The sequence below is a fragment of the Monodon monoceros genome, unplaced genomic scaffold, assembly GCF_005190385.1.
Source record: "Monodon monoceros isolate NGI ecotype Baffin Bay Population unplaced genomic scaffold, NGI_Narwhal_1 Super_Scaffold_3, whole genome shotgun sequence".
Classification (NCBI taxonomy): Eukaryota; Metazoa; Chordata; class Mammalia; order Artiodactyla; family Monodontidae; genus Monodon; species Monodon monoceros.
In genome coordinates, this window is record NW_021703780.1 from 79,436,627 (window position 1) to 79,454,096 (window position 17,470).

The 17,470-nt window shown below is 42.0% G+C and overlaps 1 non-coding gene across 1 annotated transcript; it reads right to left on the minus strand.

Moving 5' to 3' along the window:
* Nucleotides 1-8,864: 8,864 nt before the first annotated feature.
* On the minus strand, nt 8,865-8,971 carry LOC114908212. The gene has a single exon (XR_003796903.1). It is a non-coding gene; the product is annotated as a U6 spliceosomal RNA (small nuclear RNA).
* Nucleotides 8,972-17,470: the final 8,499 nt, after the last annotated feature.

A 17,470-nucleotide genomic window follows, 5' to 3' on the forward strand; every position in this document is an offset into this window, starting at 1 on the left:
CCCTAGAGCTTCCTATTCAGTCAGCCTGGGGTGGGGCCTGAGATTTGCATTTCTAACGAGTCCCCAGATGGTGCTGAGGCTGCTGGCCAGGACCACACTGCGATGACACTGGCCAAGCGTTGAAGTGAACAACCAAGTGTCGTGATCATCGTGGCAGGGCCGGCTCTCAAACCCAGATTTGAATGTGTGATTCTTTATCCATTTTTTAAATCATTTCTGATAAACTACCTCCCATGAGCTCCAAAAAGAAGTGAGTGAAAAACATTCAAACACACACTCAGAAAATCCTATCAAAAATTCAATGGATGCCATTTCCCAAATGACTCAAGTCTTTCTCATTCGGGGTCTTGCATTTTGGGCCATTTGGGGAATGGATGTTTGCATACTACACAGCCACACAGCCATACAAATGATCTACTTGGCACAATCCTTTGGCCTAGAATAGTGGATCCCTCAAAATTGCCAGTTCTAAGAAGTCTTACCCAAATAACCTCACCTCCATGCCTTTTTTTTTTTTTTTTTTTTTTTGTGGTACACGGGCCTCTCACTGTTGTGGCCTCTCCTGTTGCGGAGCACAGGCTCCGGACGCGCAGGCTCAGCGGCCATGGCTCACGGGCCCAGCCACTCCGTGGCATGTGGGATCTTCCCGGACCGGGGCACGAACCCGTGTCCCCTGCATCGGCAGGCGGGCTCTCAACCACTGCACCACCAGGGAAGCCCCACCTCCATGCCTTTTTAATACACTTTCAGGGCTTGAGAAAGAGGCTATCGCCGCACGTTCTTGCTGCAATAGTCCCAGCTCTATACATCTTACCTTGGCTTCCCATACAGAATAGAAATTGCTTAAAGGGATTCGTTTTTCCTGTCCTGATATCCTAATGTTGTACTGCACCTCAGTGTACAATATTCAACGTTCACTACCATGTAGTATGGCACAGTGTTTGAGAATGTGGGTTTTCCCTTCAAATTTTGTGTTTGTGTACTATCACTGTTCCTCACTCTGTGACCTTGCTTAAGTTCCTAAATTGTCTGTTTCTCTATTAATGAAATGGAGATCAAAATAGTCCCATAAAGTTGCTCTGAGTATTAAATGTCTAGCACTCAGCCGTGGCATATGGAGAGACCTCAAAAATGCTAGTTATAAATTATTATATACATAACTATATCACATAATTATGTATTAATATTAACAAATACATGATTAATATTATTAATCACATTGCCAATATATTAATTATGTAGTATAATCATTAATTATAAATTGTAATATCAATAAAGCTATAATAATTATATAATTATTATAAGACATACTATGTAATATACAATGATATATACTTATGTAATTATAAATTATTATTTAAAGCTCTAGAGAATGGGCTAACTAAATGCATCTTTTCATTTAGTGTTTTAGCAGAAGAAACACATAGCAGCCCTGGATGTATTAGCCAATATTTGTTAGCTACTGGCAAGGATGTCGTGAACAAGGTTCCAGGCTCATGAGTCCTTTACTCCTTTGCTCAGATCATTTTCTTTCTGGAACGACCTCTTTTTCACTCTTTGCCCCTCCTGTCTTCAAGTCTCTGCTTTGCTTGCTATGAGACCTTCTCTGACCACGGCCATACCCTCGTCTCCCTGAACCCACTACCTTTTGGATAAATCATACAAATGAATTTATCCTCTTCCCTAGTTTTTGCTGCGTACAGTCTTGTCCTCTAGCCAGAATATAATCTCACTGAGAGCAATTATTCATGTCTGACTTGTTCTGTACCTGCCACACTGCTTGATAAATACTTGAATATAAGCAGGGAGAAATACAATCAGTTTAAATGTATTCTTCGAAAAGGAGCAGAGTCTACACGGTGACGCAAAACATGTGAAGTCCGTGCAGAATAATCACTAGTCCTATTTTACAAAATAACGTTGCATTCAAACAGTGGGAGTACAAAGCGTGTTTAGGCTGTACAGCTCCAAACAGGTTAGAGAGAGAAATAATGAGGTCATTCTCCTGCCCACAGCAACTACACAATTTGGCACATGCTGGAGACGGGTGGGATAAACATTTCTTAACGCAGGTCTTAAAAGGGCCTGTAATCCTCAACTCACCTCCCCTTTATCAAAGTTATTCTGTTTTGACATTAGGCTAGATTAAAATGTCACATCAATTTAGCAGCTGAACTTTGGCTATGGTAGCGATGGGCGTTAGGGACAGGCTCTAGAGACCACAATGAATTTTAAAACTCTCCTTAGACAAGGTTTTATATTTTCATTCTAACGCATGACTCTCCAGCTAGAGAACTTTCAGCTAACTTGGAAGAGTGATGTTGAGAAAGGAGACTGAACACCTGGTGGGTGGTAGGATGATGGGCCACATGGTGACTTCACTCTGATTCACTTGAATCCGGGTCTGATCCATTTTGACTTGTTTACTAATAGCTGCAGGAGAGAGAAGTTCCACTTTATGTGACAGTGACAAGCAGGGCGGTGCTTCTCAAACTTTAATGTGTACACGAGTCACACAGGGATACAGTTAAAATGTAGATTCTGATTCAGCAAGTCTCAGGGAACCTGTGACTCTGCATTTCTAACATCTGAGCTCATGCCGATTCTCCTGGTCCAAGGACCACATTTTGAGCGGCAAGTAGGTAGAGGATGGTGGGCTAGTTAACGAATGGCTGCATAGACCAACCAGCCTGGGTGTGACAGCGATGCATGTGCACTGTTCCAAAGGCGACGGAAACCAGGACCTTCTAGAAATGAAGACCAGAGAAGGAATTCAGTCAACTTTATAACAAGAAACCTGCTCCGTGTCTCTTGTCAGAAACGTCAGATTCACCATTGAATTCACCACTGAATTCACCATTCACCATTCACCAAGGAAAGAATACACTTTCCTTTCTAAATCTGCAAAGCAATAACTCCTGAAAAGTTGCTAGTTAAAAGGATGGAGAATGAGTGCGATTAGAGGTAGTCACAGGTTCTAGAGACAGCCTGGGTCTGACTCGCAGCTCTGGCACTCACTCATTAGCTGAGACTTTTGGGAAAGTCACGTTCTCTTGCTAAGCCTCAGTTTCCACAATTGGAAAGCAGGAACAATACTCACAGGGCTGTTGTAAGGATCAAAGAAAGAACACGAGGAGTGCTTCATTCTATGCATGGCCCATACTAGTCGATATACTGTAGCTTTTATTTTTTTATTAGGAAATTAATCAGCCAAGAATGATGGAGAACTTGCTCAGTGAACACCTTTGAGGTGTTCCTAGGGAAAAGAAAAAGGAAAAGAAGAGGAGGAAAAGGACAAGGAGATGCAATCACATTTCTTAAGAAAATTCCAAAATATACCTGGAGAGGCAAATGCATACACATGTGGAATGATTTAGTATTTCCACAGTTACACGCCAAGAAGCATTGCAAGTAGAATTACATAGAACACACAAACCATTTGGAGAAAGAGAATGTTTAAAATGATATCACTGGAGACAGGAAAAGTGGAGGAGCCCGTAGACAAAGTCAGAGCTGTAAAAACTTTTGAAAAATGTTTCACATCTTTAGCAGGATATTGACACGAGCTGCTATCATATGGAAACTATTTTTTTTTAGAAACACCTGGTAAGACTAATTTGGAGGACTGATTTTTTTTTTCACACAGATTGAACACACAACAAAATACAAGGTGTGTCTGAGATGCAAGCCCGATCAGAGATTAGATCACTAAAGATAAATGATGGCGACTGCCATATTATTTCTGATTATGGGCTGAATGGGCCTGTTGGGTCACGAGCCATCATTTGCAAAGAACCCAAAGAAATTCTTGTAAAGCTCACAATAGTCTGAAGACTCTCTGTTTTGATATTTTTCTCTTAAAGGCAACTCTACAGAAGAAAAATAAGAAAAGCTCATTATTTTCATAGAATTCCTCCATTATTTACTTTGTGATTAAATGTGACCACTTTCCTGGTCACACAGGCCAGCCTGCTTCCTGTAACAATGAGACAGACCCAGTCTCTTGAGGAAGGTAGAAACAGGAGTCTTCAGGGAAGGAGTGCTGTAGACTGATTATTCTAATGGCTGTGCCTGAGTCTGTAGATATACATGATCATTCTTCCCCGGAGAAAATAGCATGAGAAGAATCACACTTCCAGTTGACTCTCAATTTCATTCCATCTACTAGATGGGACCATTCGATGCTACTTCAGTTAAGTTTTTCAAGATTAGTGGTTTAGAGCCATTGTTTTAGCTTTATTAAGGAAAATGTTAAATTTCATCTTAAGAATACTTTCACTACCTCTTCTTTCTCTTTCTGTTTAAGGCCCTATCCTTAGCTTCTCTCTTTTCCCTCTTCATTTGGCAACTGCCTAGAGCTTCACCTGGATATTCAACAGGCACCGCCAACTTAGCGAAGCTCAACCAATGTGTATTGACTGAGTGTCTACTGGGTGGTGAACTGGCTCAGATGACTTTGAGGTCCCTGCCCTCAAAGAGCTGATTTTTAAAAAAGCAGATAAAAAATAGGTCATTTCAAAACAATATGGTAGCTACTAGGTTAGAGTTACACTCAGGAAGCCACGGGCATCATGGAGGAGGGCATCTGTCTTTAAAAGGATGAAATTTAGTGGAGGAGATGGTATCTGAACTTAGTCCTGAACAAGGAAGAGTTGTAATTGCAACAACTTTTATAGCTCTAACCCTATGCACCTTAGCTTCCTCATGTGTACAAAGATGATGATAATAATCTACCTTTAGGTCGTGGTAGGGATATGTAAGTTAATATATGCATATAAATAATTTGACCAATACCCAGCATATAGTTTAAATAACTGACTGAGCCATACAGTGAGTGAGTGGTAGAGCTGGGGTTTGAATCAGGTGGTGGGGCTCCTGAACCCATGCTCTGAATCACAATGCTATCCTGTAACGTTGGGGAGAGATGAGGAACCATATGGCAGGTAGAGGGAAGAGTATGGCTAAGGCATGGTTGGGTGAAATAGCACAGATAGAGCTGGAGACACAGAGTCCCAACTTACTAGAGTGTGAAGTTCAAGGCGGAGGGTGTCAGGGGAGGAGGCTGGAGCATTAAGAGGGACTGAGACACAGAGGGACTCATAGCCACGCTAAGGAGGTTGACCTACATCATGTGGGCAATGGGTTCCAAGCAGAGGGTGCAGGAGGGGTGTGTGTTGGTGCAGGGATAGGCAGATGTCCAGTTTTGAGTGATCACTCTTGCAGGGGTAAGAAGGATGAGGCTGTGGGCAGAAAAGCCCAAAACAGCATGACCTGTTAGACTGAAATTACATCCTACTAAACCGGAGATAAAGACATTGCACTGGAGCAGCGGAAGTGAGATGGAGAACAGGGGCCGGCTTTGGCAAATATGGAGGCTGACTGGCAGGGTTTTCTGGCTGTGGAAGCAGCCTTGGAGATGGCCCCTGATGATGCCTCCTCCTGATATTCATGCTCTTGCGTAGTTTCCTCTCACATTGTGTCAGGGGTGGTCAGGATGACCAACAGCACATGGTAGAAGTGATGATAGATCACTCCCAAGATTAGGTTACAAAAGACTGTGCTTTCCATCTCGAGCTCTATGTCTTGGATCACTTGCTGTGGGGAAAACCAGCTGCCATGTTGGGAGCTGCCCTAAGGAGACGCCCACCTGGCAGGAGGCTAAAGCCTCCAGCCAGTAGCCAACAAGAAACTGAGGTCTGCCAACAACGTGAGGGAGCTGGGAAGGGGGTTCTCCAGTTCTAGTTGAGCCTTGAGACGCCTGCACCCCTGGCAACAGCTTGACTGCTGCCTCATGAAAGACCCTGAGTCAGAACTACTCTGCTAAGTCTTGACTGGATGCCTGACCATCAGAAATGGTGTGATATGATAAATGGTGGTTGTTTTATGCTGCTTAAATTTGGGGGTAATTTGTTAGGCAGCCGTAGCTAACTAGTACAATAACTTAAGGAATGGTAGAAAGTGGGAGACATCTGTGATGGCATCAGGCTTGGGTAGGTGAGTGGATAGTAATAACAATAACTGAACCAGGCTCAGAGCTCACAGTCTCCCTCCTCTGATGGGCCTGACTTCCCCATCCTATTAAAGGTACCACTGTTCTCCCACTGACCCAGGCTCATAACTGCAGAGCCACCAGTGTCTGTCACATAAGTGATATCAAGGTCTGAAGATACCATTGTTCAACGATTTCGACTTCTGTCTCTCCGACTGTCCACCACTCCAACTAGACTTCACTTCTTTATTACTTTTCAACACATTTTAGTTGTAAAATTGCAAAAGCTTCTTAACTGAATCTCCTTGCCCTGGGTTTCTCCTTGCTTTATACTGATAAAAGCTGATCTTCCTAAAGTACCATCTATCAATGCCTTATCAAATAAAGTCTAAGTTCTGTAAGCCTGTGTTCAAATCTCTCCATTTTTCCCCTAATCTCTCAGATCAGCCTTCTCCCTTCATGTTCCCACCGTTTGCCCTGTATCTTACTCAAACTGAAAAAATGGACAAAAGCTTTGCTCCTATTGTTTCTGCCTCTTGCAATGCTCTTTCCTCCTTCTGTTTAATCTTTCAGTTCTGTCATAGCCCACTTTGAAATTCACCTCTTTCATGAAAACTTTTGTGTCTCAATACCTAAATATGACTTAACTTTCCTTTGAGGTCCTCATGCGACTTTTGTATCTCTTTGGGGGCACTTGTATCTGCTGTATATGTGTGTTCTCCCCTTTTCTCTCTTACTAGATTTCAACATCTTCAACGTTGGGGTTACTTCTTATTCATCTTTGCCTGGCATGTGGAAGAGTGCTTAATAAATATTTGATGAGAGAATGAATTTACTTTCATGGCTGAGCCTCCCTAAGTTTACCCAAAAACTGAGGCAACTTACCACGATTTGCTATGCTGTTTCTTACCCACTCTTTGGTCAAAACTTTATCATCCAACTACATAAATAAACTACATGAATAATCACATGAATGCAACTCACTGTATTTCCCTAAACTCAGTGTCACAGCATTTTACATCAAATAGAAAAAAATAAAACCAATTTAACAGGTTTTTTATAGGTCTAAAAAAATCAGATCTGTTGATACACATGGGTAATGTAGTTTTTCGTGACTCACAGCTGCCATTTATAGACTGTTTCCTACGTCCCTGGCCTCTGTGGTTGCTGCACAATTCTCATAAATCCTACATTTAATTCCCATATGAATCCCAAGGTACAGGGACTACCGTCATTTCCATTTCATGGATGGAGAACTTGAAGCTGAGAGGAATTGAGTAACTCACCTAAAGTTGCACAGCTAGGAAGCGGTAGAGCTGGGACTGGAACTAAGGATCTATGCTCTTAAAGGCTACCCTCTATACTTTGATTTCTGTAGACCAGCGACTTGCTTTGTACACGTTTTGGGGGCGGGGTTGCATGCTTTTACTTTTCACGAGCATTTGCTCTAGTCAGAGACAGGACCCACAAAAGAAGAGGTGGGTTTCTATCTTCCTGGGCTTGTGCGGTATGTAGGAATGCTCTTCTCAACATCTCTGGTATGTCTCTACGTGTCCACCTTGGTGTGCCCTCCCCAACACAAACTCTCTCCTTCATTTTACTTCTGTCTCTCTCCCAAACTTTCCCAGAGAACAACGGAGTATATCACAAGCCTGGTGCAAGAGTGCATCTAGAAAGACCCAACGTTGGGACACTTGCAGTCATCTTATTTTCCTCTCTCTCCAGTAAGAGGTCTGAGGGTCAGTGTGGTGGAGGAGAGAGTGAGCAGGGTTCTGGCGCCCGTCTGGCTTTGTCTGGACAAGCAGAGGCTGGTCTGGCTAGCGCAGCAGCAAACAGCCTTGATCGTTCCTCTCCGTGTTGGCTACTAATCCCCTTTTCTGTTTATCTCCTCAGGAGCCCAGGCTCTAGGCATGGGCTCTAGGCCGTGGGGCTTGGGGAGAGAAAAAGCAGATGTTCCCGGGACTTTCACTGCCACGGGCACCGGCCATGTTTGTGTTGGTGTTATTGATACGGTCCCGAGATGGCACAAGCTTCAAGCTGCCAAGGACAGCTCCCTGGCTCTAGTTACTGAAGTTGTCACCAACACTTTACACTTCCCCGCAGGCTTCCAGCTTGGGAGAGTTCAAATCACTGGAAAGAAGTGCCTTCTTCCTCCCAGCGGTGCTGAAGCAAGAGAGCTATTTGCAGTGTCTGGGAATCTATCCCAATTCTCACTGTTTTATGGTCCCAACTTTACCCTGTGATGATTGTGCAGGTCTCTTCTGCAGGAGGGAAGTGGAAGAAAAGGGCTGGGGTTGCTTCTTTGGCAAATAATTGATGAGGGAGAAGCAATGGCAAGTGTTGATAGTTCTGGAGTGAGCCTGGAAGCCAATCACTTGGCACCTTATTATATACTGACTTGTTTGTTTATTGGCCACCTTTGCCAATAGAATGTTAAGCTCCATGAGGGGAGGGATTCTGTCTAGTTTGTTCATCACTATATCCCCAAGTCATAGCACAATGAAACTCCTGAATGAATATGTGTTGAGTAAATGAATGATTCTCTCCTTACTGACGAATTTTAAATTAATTTAATTTTTTCTGTAAAAAGGGTTTTTTATTTGCAGGGGAGTGGGACTCCTGTAATAGTTTCTGCTGTACAGCAAAGTGAATCAGCCAGATGAATACGTATATCCCCTCTCTTTTGGAGTTCCTTCCCATTTGGGTCACCACAGAGCACAGAGTAGAGTTCCTTGTGCTACACAGTAGGTTCTCATTTAAAGTAGGTTCTCAATCCCAATCTCCCGATTTATCGCACCCCCCCCACCCCGCCTTGGTATCCATACGTTTGTTCTCTACGTCTGTGACTCTATTTCTGCTTTGCAAATAAGATCATAAAAATTAGGAATGCTTCATGAATTTGCGTGTCATCCTTGCACAGGGGCCATGCTAATCGTCTCTGTATTGTTCCAATTTTAGTATATGTGCTGCTGAAGCAAGCACACTTATTAATGAATCTTTTTTTTTTAACTGAAGTATATAAGTCAGACAAACATCATATGATATCACTTATATGTGGAATCTAAAAAAACGATACAAATGAACTTATTTACAAAAGAGAAACAGACTCACAGACATAGAAAACAAATTTATGGTTACCAAAGGGGAAAGGTGGAGGGGAGGGATAAATTCGGAGGTTAGGATTAACATATACACACTACTATATATAAAACAGATAATCAACAAGGACTAGAGCTCAGGGAACTCTACCTAATACTCTGTAATAATCTATATGGGTAAAGAATCTGAAAAAGAGTGGATATATGTATAACAATTACTCCGCTGTACACCTGAAACTAACACAACATCTATACTCCAATATAAAATAAAAATGAAAAAAATTGAAGTACAGTTGATTTATAATGTTTCAGGGATACAGCAAGGTGATTCAATTATGTGTGTGTGTATATATTTCAGATTCTTTTCCATTATAGGTTATTACAAAGTATTGAATATAGTTCCCTGTGCTATACAGTAGGTTCTTGTTGTTTATTTTATATATAGTAGCGTGTATATGCAAATCCCAAGTTCCTAATTTATCCCTCTCCCTCTTTCCCCTTTGGTAACTGTAACTTTGTTTTCTATGTCTGTGAGTCTATTTCTGATGAATCTTATAAACTAAACATGTAACCAGAAAGCCCTTGACTATAAATCTACCTGTAAAAGAACCAGAAGTATCGATCTGGCAAACACATTAAATCACTGACTCAATGATGCACCATAACTTTGCTCTTTCCTCCTTTCCTCCCTCCTTCCTTGCTCCTTCCTCCCTTTCTTCCTTCACTTGCTCACTTTTTCATTCATCTAATATTCACTGAACACATGAGTAGCAAGTTACTCTGTAGTGTACATTGATAAACTCGCTTGTCTTTGTTCAACCAGTGCATTTGAAAAAAAACCTCTCTACTGTGTGAAAGACGGAGGTTTATTGGTGCTTGGAGAATGTGTTGAAAAATAGGATTAAAACTAGAGATACAAGTTGAACTAGGCGGTTTATAGCCATGTCCTGAAGATGTCCCAAGGGGAAAAAATGTCAGAAAGGAAGAGATAATCTTATTGTGCTATTTTTATGGTAGGAATATTTCCTGGACTAGGTCACAGATTCGAAACACCCAACACAAATCCACTGTACTCAAAAGACAAACTAAATTCTTCTTGAACAATAAGAATATGAGGTCAGCCGGTAAAATAAGTACTTTAGGGTCTGGGGTGACCAAAATAGAGACTATTGGTCCAAACCAGGAGTCAGCAAACTATGGCCCATTGACTAAGTCTGGCTCATAACCTGTTTTTACAAATACATTTCACTGGAAGGCAGTCATGCTTGTTTGTTTACGAATTATCTCTGGTTGCATTCACGACAGCAGAGTTGAATAGTTTTGATAGTGACCGTATGGCCTGCAACGCTGAGAACGTTTACTCTCTGGCTCTTTACAGAAAAAGTTTGCTGATCTCTGGTCTAAGGAAAAGGTGTTCTGATGCCAAATGAGAGCCTTTAAAAGAAAACACTCCTCACATTGAGCTGGGTTCATGGATATTTATACACCTGCTTTCCCTATCAATGAAAAGTAGCCAACAGTTCATATCATGACGTCATCAACCCCCAAGATGTTACTGCTCACTGTAACTCCTTCTGCTGTATGGCCACTAAGTTAATGATCTGAGATAATTTTCCATAAACTAAATTGTTGACCGATCAAAGTATTCTCCCTCCAGGCTTCCTACTGCACTGCCCTTCCCCTCTCCCAGGCCAGAGCTATATAACACAATCTCACTGCCTCAAGTTTATCCTGAGGTTTTGACTTGGCATCCAGCAGCCTTATAACTGAAGATTTCTTCACCTGTGCTTGTTCTGCGGTTACAGGTCTCAGAATGCCCATAAACTTGACAAAACTTGTCCCCTCTATGCCTTCGCATTTCACATGCGGATTGTTTATGATTTGGACTTACATAATTCTTGTTTTCCCAATAAAGAAATCAGCAGGTGGTGTGCCTTTTTTGTTTTTAAAGTTACCTCCCTGCGTAAAAATTTGGAGCCAGGTGTCTCTCACTGAGTTCATCAGACCCAAGCGTCCAGACCTCCTAGGCCTTCCTTAAAACCCAGCCCTGACTTCCAAAAATTTTAAATAAATATTTTCAAAGACGGGTTGAAGCTTCTGGCCATCCTCTCTCCTCTTACTGAAATGGAGAAACTGAAAAATGGGATCCTCCTTCACTGTTTTGGCAACACGGCCTTGCTGGAAAGGTAATAATTTAAACAGCAGTTTCCAGATGCTCATTTAATATAATCCTCACAATCTAATAGAGTTCTTTTCACCCTTCTACAAATGAGAAAATGGACACTCAGAGAGTTCCAATAACTTACCCAAGGACACACAGCTATTGAGATGCACAGGCAGGATTCAAACCCACGCTCTTTCCACTCTGCTGTTCTTCCCAACAAAAGCACAGGAATGCGGACCACAGAGTTCTCAGTGATCAAGAGCTAGAGAAAGAGTTGATATCCTGTAGTCAGAATTTTAGAGAATCCTATTGTAAGCCAAAGTTGGTTTACATAATCCTAACCAGTGTGCGATGAACAATTATTTTGTTTGTCGTTTCCAGTGGAAAGGGAGTTGGTGGGCATTTGGAAGGTGGTGGGAGAAAAGGGAGGAAAGAGTAAATTAAATTTCATTTTCATTGGAAAACCACGTACAAGAAGAAGCCAAATGTGGATGACAAGGTGAGGTGTGGTCAAAGTTAGCTTTAAGAACACAAACATTCTTTAAGTCATGGAGAGTTTGTTACAAAGTAATGGGTCTCACCCCAAAGTGGGTGCTAACTGCTCTATAATATAAAGCCTCCTGCCCTTTGACCCCCTTGCCTTTCCCCTTTTCGTCTCCTTGCTTCTCCCATCCATTCACACATTTACTGAGCGCTGACTAAAGGCCAGGCTTTAAGTGGGATCTTGAGGATATAAGGACAACGTGACATTTATCTTGCTCTCCAGAATCTTAAGTTCAGGGCTTTCATGCTGAAACTATTCTCCCCATTTTTCCATCTGTGGGTCTGGACAATGCAGAGGATGCCACTGAAATACAACCCAAGGTATTTCTAGGGTCTAAAACATCATGGCGCATGCCCCAAAGTTTGCCCCTACAATTTGAAGTTTTGTCCTAGGAATTGCCAACTAGACCTCTCTTTCTGCCTTATCATTGCTCTTTCTTATCTTCCCAGCCCCTAAAACCACAACTCCAAGTTCAGCTTCTTTTGATCCACGGGGACACAGGCTAAGGGAAAGGCAGGGAGCAGCTGGCTTACTTAAGCTTCTCAAACAGCCCAAAGGCAGGGAGAACATGTATAAATAAAATATTGCTGTAGTTAAACCCACCCTCTCCCTTTGAATGACTCATCCTCATTTAGGAATCCCAAAGAGATGGGGGTAGGTGGAGACAGGATGACAGCATAAACATCCGGTTTCTAGTGATAACTCAGAATATTTCATTAATCCATAAAACCTTTAAAATACTTTTAGTGGTTTTTTTGTTGTTTTTTTTAAAAAAAAATCACACCCATAGAATGCATAACACCAAGAGTGAACCCTAATGTAAACTATGAATTTTGGGTGATGAGGATGTGTCAATGTAGGTTCATCGATTGTAAACATGTCCCCTCTGGTGAGGGATGTTGGTAGTGGGGGAACTTGCATGTGTGTGGGCAGGAGAAATGTGGGAACTCTTAGCTCAATTTTGCTGTGAACCTAAAGCTATACAAAATAAAGTCTGGTTTTAAAAATCATACACATTCATAAGCTCATTAAAAATTTGTCAAACTGTAGAAAAGTACAAAGAAGCAGGTGAAAATCACCCAGTATCCTTCTGTCCCTAATGTGAGATGAGTAGAGTCAATGATTTAGTGACGAGCCCTGAAGGCACTTCTCTGGCCATACCTGCATGTGTACAAATTTCCATAAATAGGGATGGATGTATATGTGTGTGTAAGTATGTGTGTGTGTGTGTGTGTGAATGTGCAAATATTTGTGTCTCACCAGACATGTTTTTGTCTCAATTAATATTTACATAATTTTTAATAGCTGCATGGTACTGTTGATATGAAATGTGTCATAATTTACCCAACCAGTCTCTCTCTCTCTTTTTTTTTAAAGTCTTTATTGAATTTACAATATTGCTTCTGTTTTATATTTTGGTTTTTTGGTCACGAGGCATGTGGGATCTTAGCTCCCTGACCAGGGATCGAACCTGCACCCACTGCATTGGAAGGCGAAGTCTTAACCACTGGACGGCCAGGGAAGTCCCTAACCAACCAGTCTCTTATTTGACAATCATTTCAGATTTTTTTTTTCTCATATAAATAATGATGCAGTGAACATTCCTGAATTTACATCCTTTGCCTATTTTGATTTTTTTGAATCTGTGTATCTTTCCAGTCCATACCGTATCTTGGGAGAGGTTATGCGTTACACAGACTTCATACACACTGTGTGGGTAGTTCTTGTTACACAGTAAACTTTGCGGCAGAGACCCATGAATAATTCTAACATTTCTATTAGAAAAAAAGGGGAAGAAGGTTTGACTATGACATCACATACAGAATGCCTGTAGCTCAGAGCATCGCACATAGTATATGCTCAGTAAGTAACAGCTGCTAATAGGATCATTGTTGTTGTTTCTTTTGTTTTGGTTCATGTCTCTTTGCTGAAAAAGATCTGAGTGTGGCACACGGAGGCCTGAACCACAGGAAATGAAAAGCGAACCACATTTCTATTCCTTAAAAGTTTCTGGTTCTGGCTGTCATCAAGTGTGAGTTTTAAAAACAAATGGTCAAGCCAAGGATGCAGTTCATACAACCACCCTCTCCACTCAGTGAAACGGCTGTAAAACAGTCACAATGTAGACCCCATACTCAGTGGTGGCCGTAATAACAGTCAGACGTATTCTCTCGTTTGTAATAAAAGAAGGGAGTACAATTTTTCTGGTTTTTATACATCATTATCTCTGTTCTGACTTTCTTATTCAAAGGCATGTTGGACTTTTATAAATATTATTTCCTGTCAGATTCTGAGGGCTGTCACTCTTAGAGCTCAGGGTCAGCCCTAGATTAGTTCCAGAGCCTTCAACAAAAGCCTCGAACTGTCTGCTTAACCCTCTTCGATTATAATGCAGATGTAAAAAATACACAAAAAACCAAAAAATCCCCCAAACAAAAACAACTAACACCAAACTGCTTCTGCCCAAATCTACCATGCTTTTCATGAGACTGTGTGTGGCCCTGGCTGGGCTATGATTTTGAACATCAACTTCAGGAAAGAATTCTTGCTATAGGTTAAGGCTCAGATTTATGGCTCTGTTCTTTGCCCTGAGGTGAGATGGAAGCAAAATCAATGAGGTTATTAGTTTTGGGGGCTGCTAGAAGCAAGCAACATGAGCCAGTTATCAGCGACCTGAGATCAGTGAAGCAGGAAAAAAATGTCGGATGAAAAGAGAGAAATCAAGGCGGCACTCTATCTCTTGTTATTGTCTACGACAGAATTCATTTTAAAATTATAATCATGTTTTATTAGCACTATAGAAAACAGAATAGACAGCATTAAATGTTGTACTAGAAATATTTGAAATAATATCAACCAAGTTTTGTTCCTTGACCCCTAATTAATAACCAGTCTCACAGTCATGGCACCTCTATCACCTCCTTTGCGAACATAGGGAGATTTTCTGGATCAGAATCTTCTGTCATCTCGAAGAAATTTAATTAGAAATAATAATCATGACTATCATTTCACGAGCCCCTATTGAGTGCCTGGCACTGTATGAGGTCCTTGGTACATATGAGTCAATCAGTAGTTCCTGAGAGCCTCCTGTGTACCAGGCATCATTCTAGGTGCTAAAGATACAGCAGTGAACAAGACACGTCTGCTTTTCTTGAAGCTTCTATTCTAGCAAGAGGAGACAACCAACAAGCTCATAAACAAACAAACACACAACAGAGTCAGTGCTACGCAGGGAATTAAAACACAGTAATGTGACAGAGAACCACTGGGTAGTTAAGAAAGACCCCAGTGGTGGGGGCGTAGATTTAAGCTGAAACTTTAGTAAAAGGAAGATCCACCTCAGTGAAGGTGAGGGGGTGGAATTGAAACCTCAGGATGACCCTAGCAACCCAATTGCAAAGAGGAGGAAAATGAAACTCAGATAGGCTAGGCAACTTCCCCACGGCAGGGTCGGGATTCAAATATTGTTCCCGTGTCTGCGAAGCCCCAGTATGTCAGGAATAATGATGGTGTGATCTGTTCATAAATGTCTCTCTCAAGAGATCACAGTGAGCGTGGCTGCCACAAAGTAGGAGGGAAATAGGAAAGACAGGTGTTTGGGACATGGAATCTCAGAGTTTATTGTTGTAGGTGTGACCAGCTTGAGTGAAATACACTTGAAAAGGAAGAGTGAACTGACTTTCTGGTGGGCCTCCTAAGAGCTTGTCCAGTCAGAGAACAGGGGATGGCCTGAGTCCACGCAGGCAGGGCCAGGCCAACATCCAGTGGCCAGTGTTTGAACTGGGCTCTCTGTGGGTTTGGTACCATCCATGTGTGTCACTGGAGGTCACGCCTTTGAGCTTCTGACCCTCACGTTTAATATCAGTCTCTTTAAGAGGAACAATCCCTAAGAAGATTGGCTGCCTTTTGGTAGTTTCATGACCTCCCTGCTTTAACTCATTAGCTTATTGCCCCAAAGAGTAAAACATGAAAAAAAAAATCTCATTAGGTTCAAATTCTCACACATTCTGGACTCATTGGCCATTTCTATCTTCTTCTGGGGATGCCTTTCTGTTTTCTTGCAAGCTTGTGACCAGGGATTTGTGATCAACTTAGACAACTTTGTAGAGCAGGGACCTGTTTTACTACTCTTTGCATCATCACCTGTGGGTTTGTATCAACACGTTCAAGTTTGAGAATCTCTGGTTCAGGACAGCGGTTCTCAACTTTGGAAACGTATTAGAGCCACCCAATGAGATTTAAAAAAAGCTTAATGCCCAGGCCATATCCCAGTCCAACCAAATTAGACTCTCCAGGTGGTGAAGCTTATGCATCTGTGATTTTTAAAGCTCCTCAGGTGATTGATTCTAATGTACAGTCAAGATGGAGATGCACTGGTCTGGAGCCTCTCTGCAATATAATATGACACAGAGCAAGATTCAGTATAGGAAAATCAGCCGTGAATTGTGTCTATAGAAATACGTAATTCCAAGTTCCCAAGAGCTGCCCTTAAACGTTAGTAATACTCTGTCCTTTGATCAGAAAGGTAACTTTACCAAATAGGTAGCATTTATGCCTGCAGGGCTTTTTTTAACAGCTATGTGAGTATAAGAATTACTTGGGGGACTTGCTAAAAGGCAGACTCCTGGGCCCTACTTCTAGGTAGTCATGGATTCAGCAGGGTCACGGTGAGGCCTGGGAAACTGTATTCTTAACATGCACCTAGGTGACTCTGGTGCAATTTGCCCTTGGTTCAACGTTGAGAAACAATGCCTTAGAAGACTGCTTTTCAACTAAGGGTGATGGGTATTTTTTGCCTTCACGGGACATTTGGCAATGGCATGAGAAAATTTTGGTTGTCACAATTGGTTGTGTGTGTGTCTGTGTGTGTGTGTGTGTTACAGGGGTCTAGTGAGTAGAGGCCAGGGATGCTGCTCCACATCTCATAACGCAGAGGACAGCCTCCACAATGAAGAACTTTCTGCCCAAAATGTCAACAGCGCCGAGGTTGAGAAACACTGCCTTAGATTAACATCTCTTCTGAATCAGCCTCCTTCTCTGCTAGCCTCAAAGAAAACTCTTTAGACCCTGATAGAAGAAAACTTTCCCTGGGCCAGGATCCTTGCTTCATTTATTTTTGAGTCTGGCCTCATCCACACTCCATGAATGTTTATGCTGTTTCAAATAAAATTCATTTAAAATACCCTTGGGACTGACCACAAAATAGCTCTGCGAGTGGCAAGCATAACTAGTGTTTACAGGGAGAAGGAAGACCCAGGGGCCTAATTTTCAGTCTAAAAGTCTAATATAATTCCTCTAGATCTCATCTAAGGAAATCGCTCTCCATGTATTTTTTTTCTTTAACTTTCACCAAATATGACAGTGGCTCTGGACCTGCCTGTGGTGTCTGCAGGTGAGTCAGCCACGTGAATATAAGGGCCACCCAAGGCGCTCCACCATCGCACGAGGAACCTCGTTGGCTGTGTCTGCCGCGCTGTCTGGCTACCAGTTGGCACCGTTGAGCAAACTAACTCGATCCCTAAGCCAACCCGGAATTCCAGGAAATCATAATCCAGCAAATAATTCTACACAGATCTGGGAGGAAACTGAGCAAGGAAACAGTGGCCTTCACGGCTCTAAAAATAGCCAGGTGATTATCTTTAAAGCTCTTTGAAGAAGATGCACTTAACTTCACT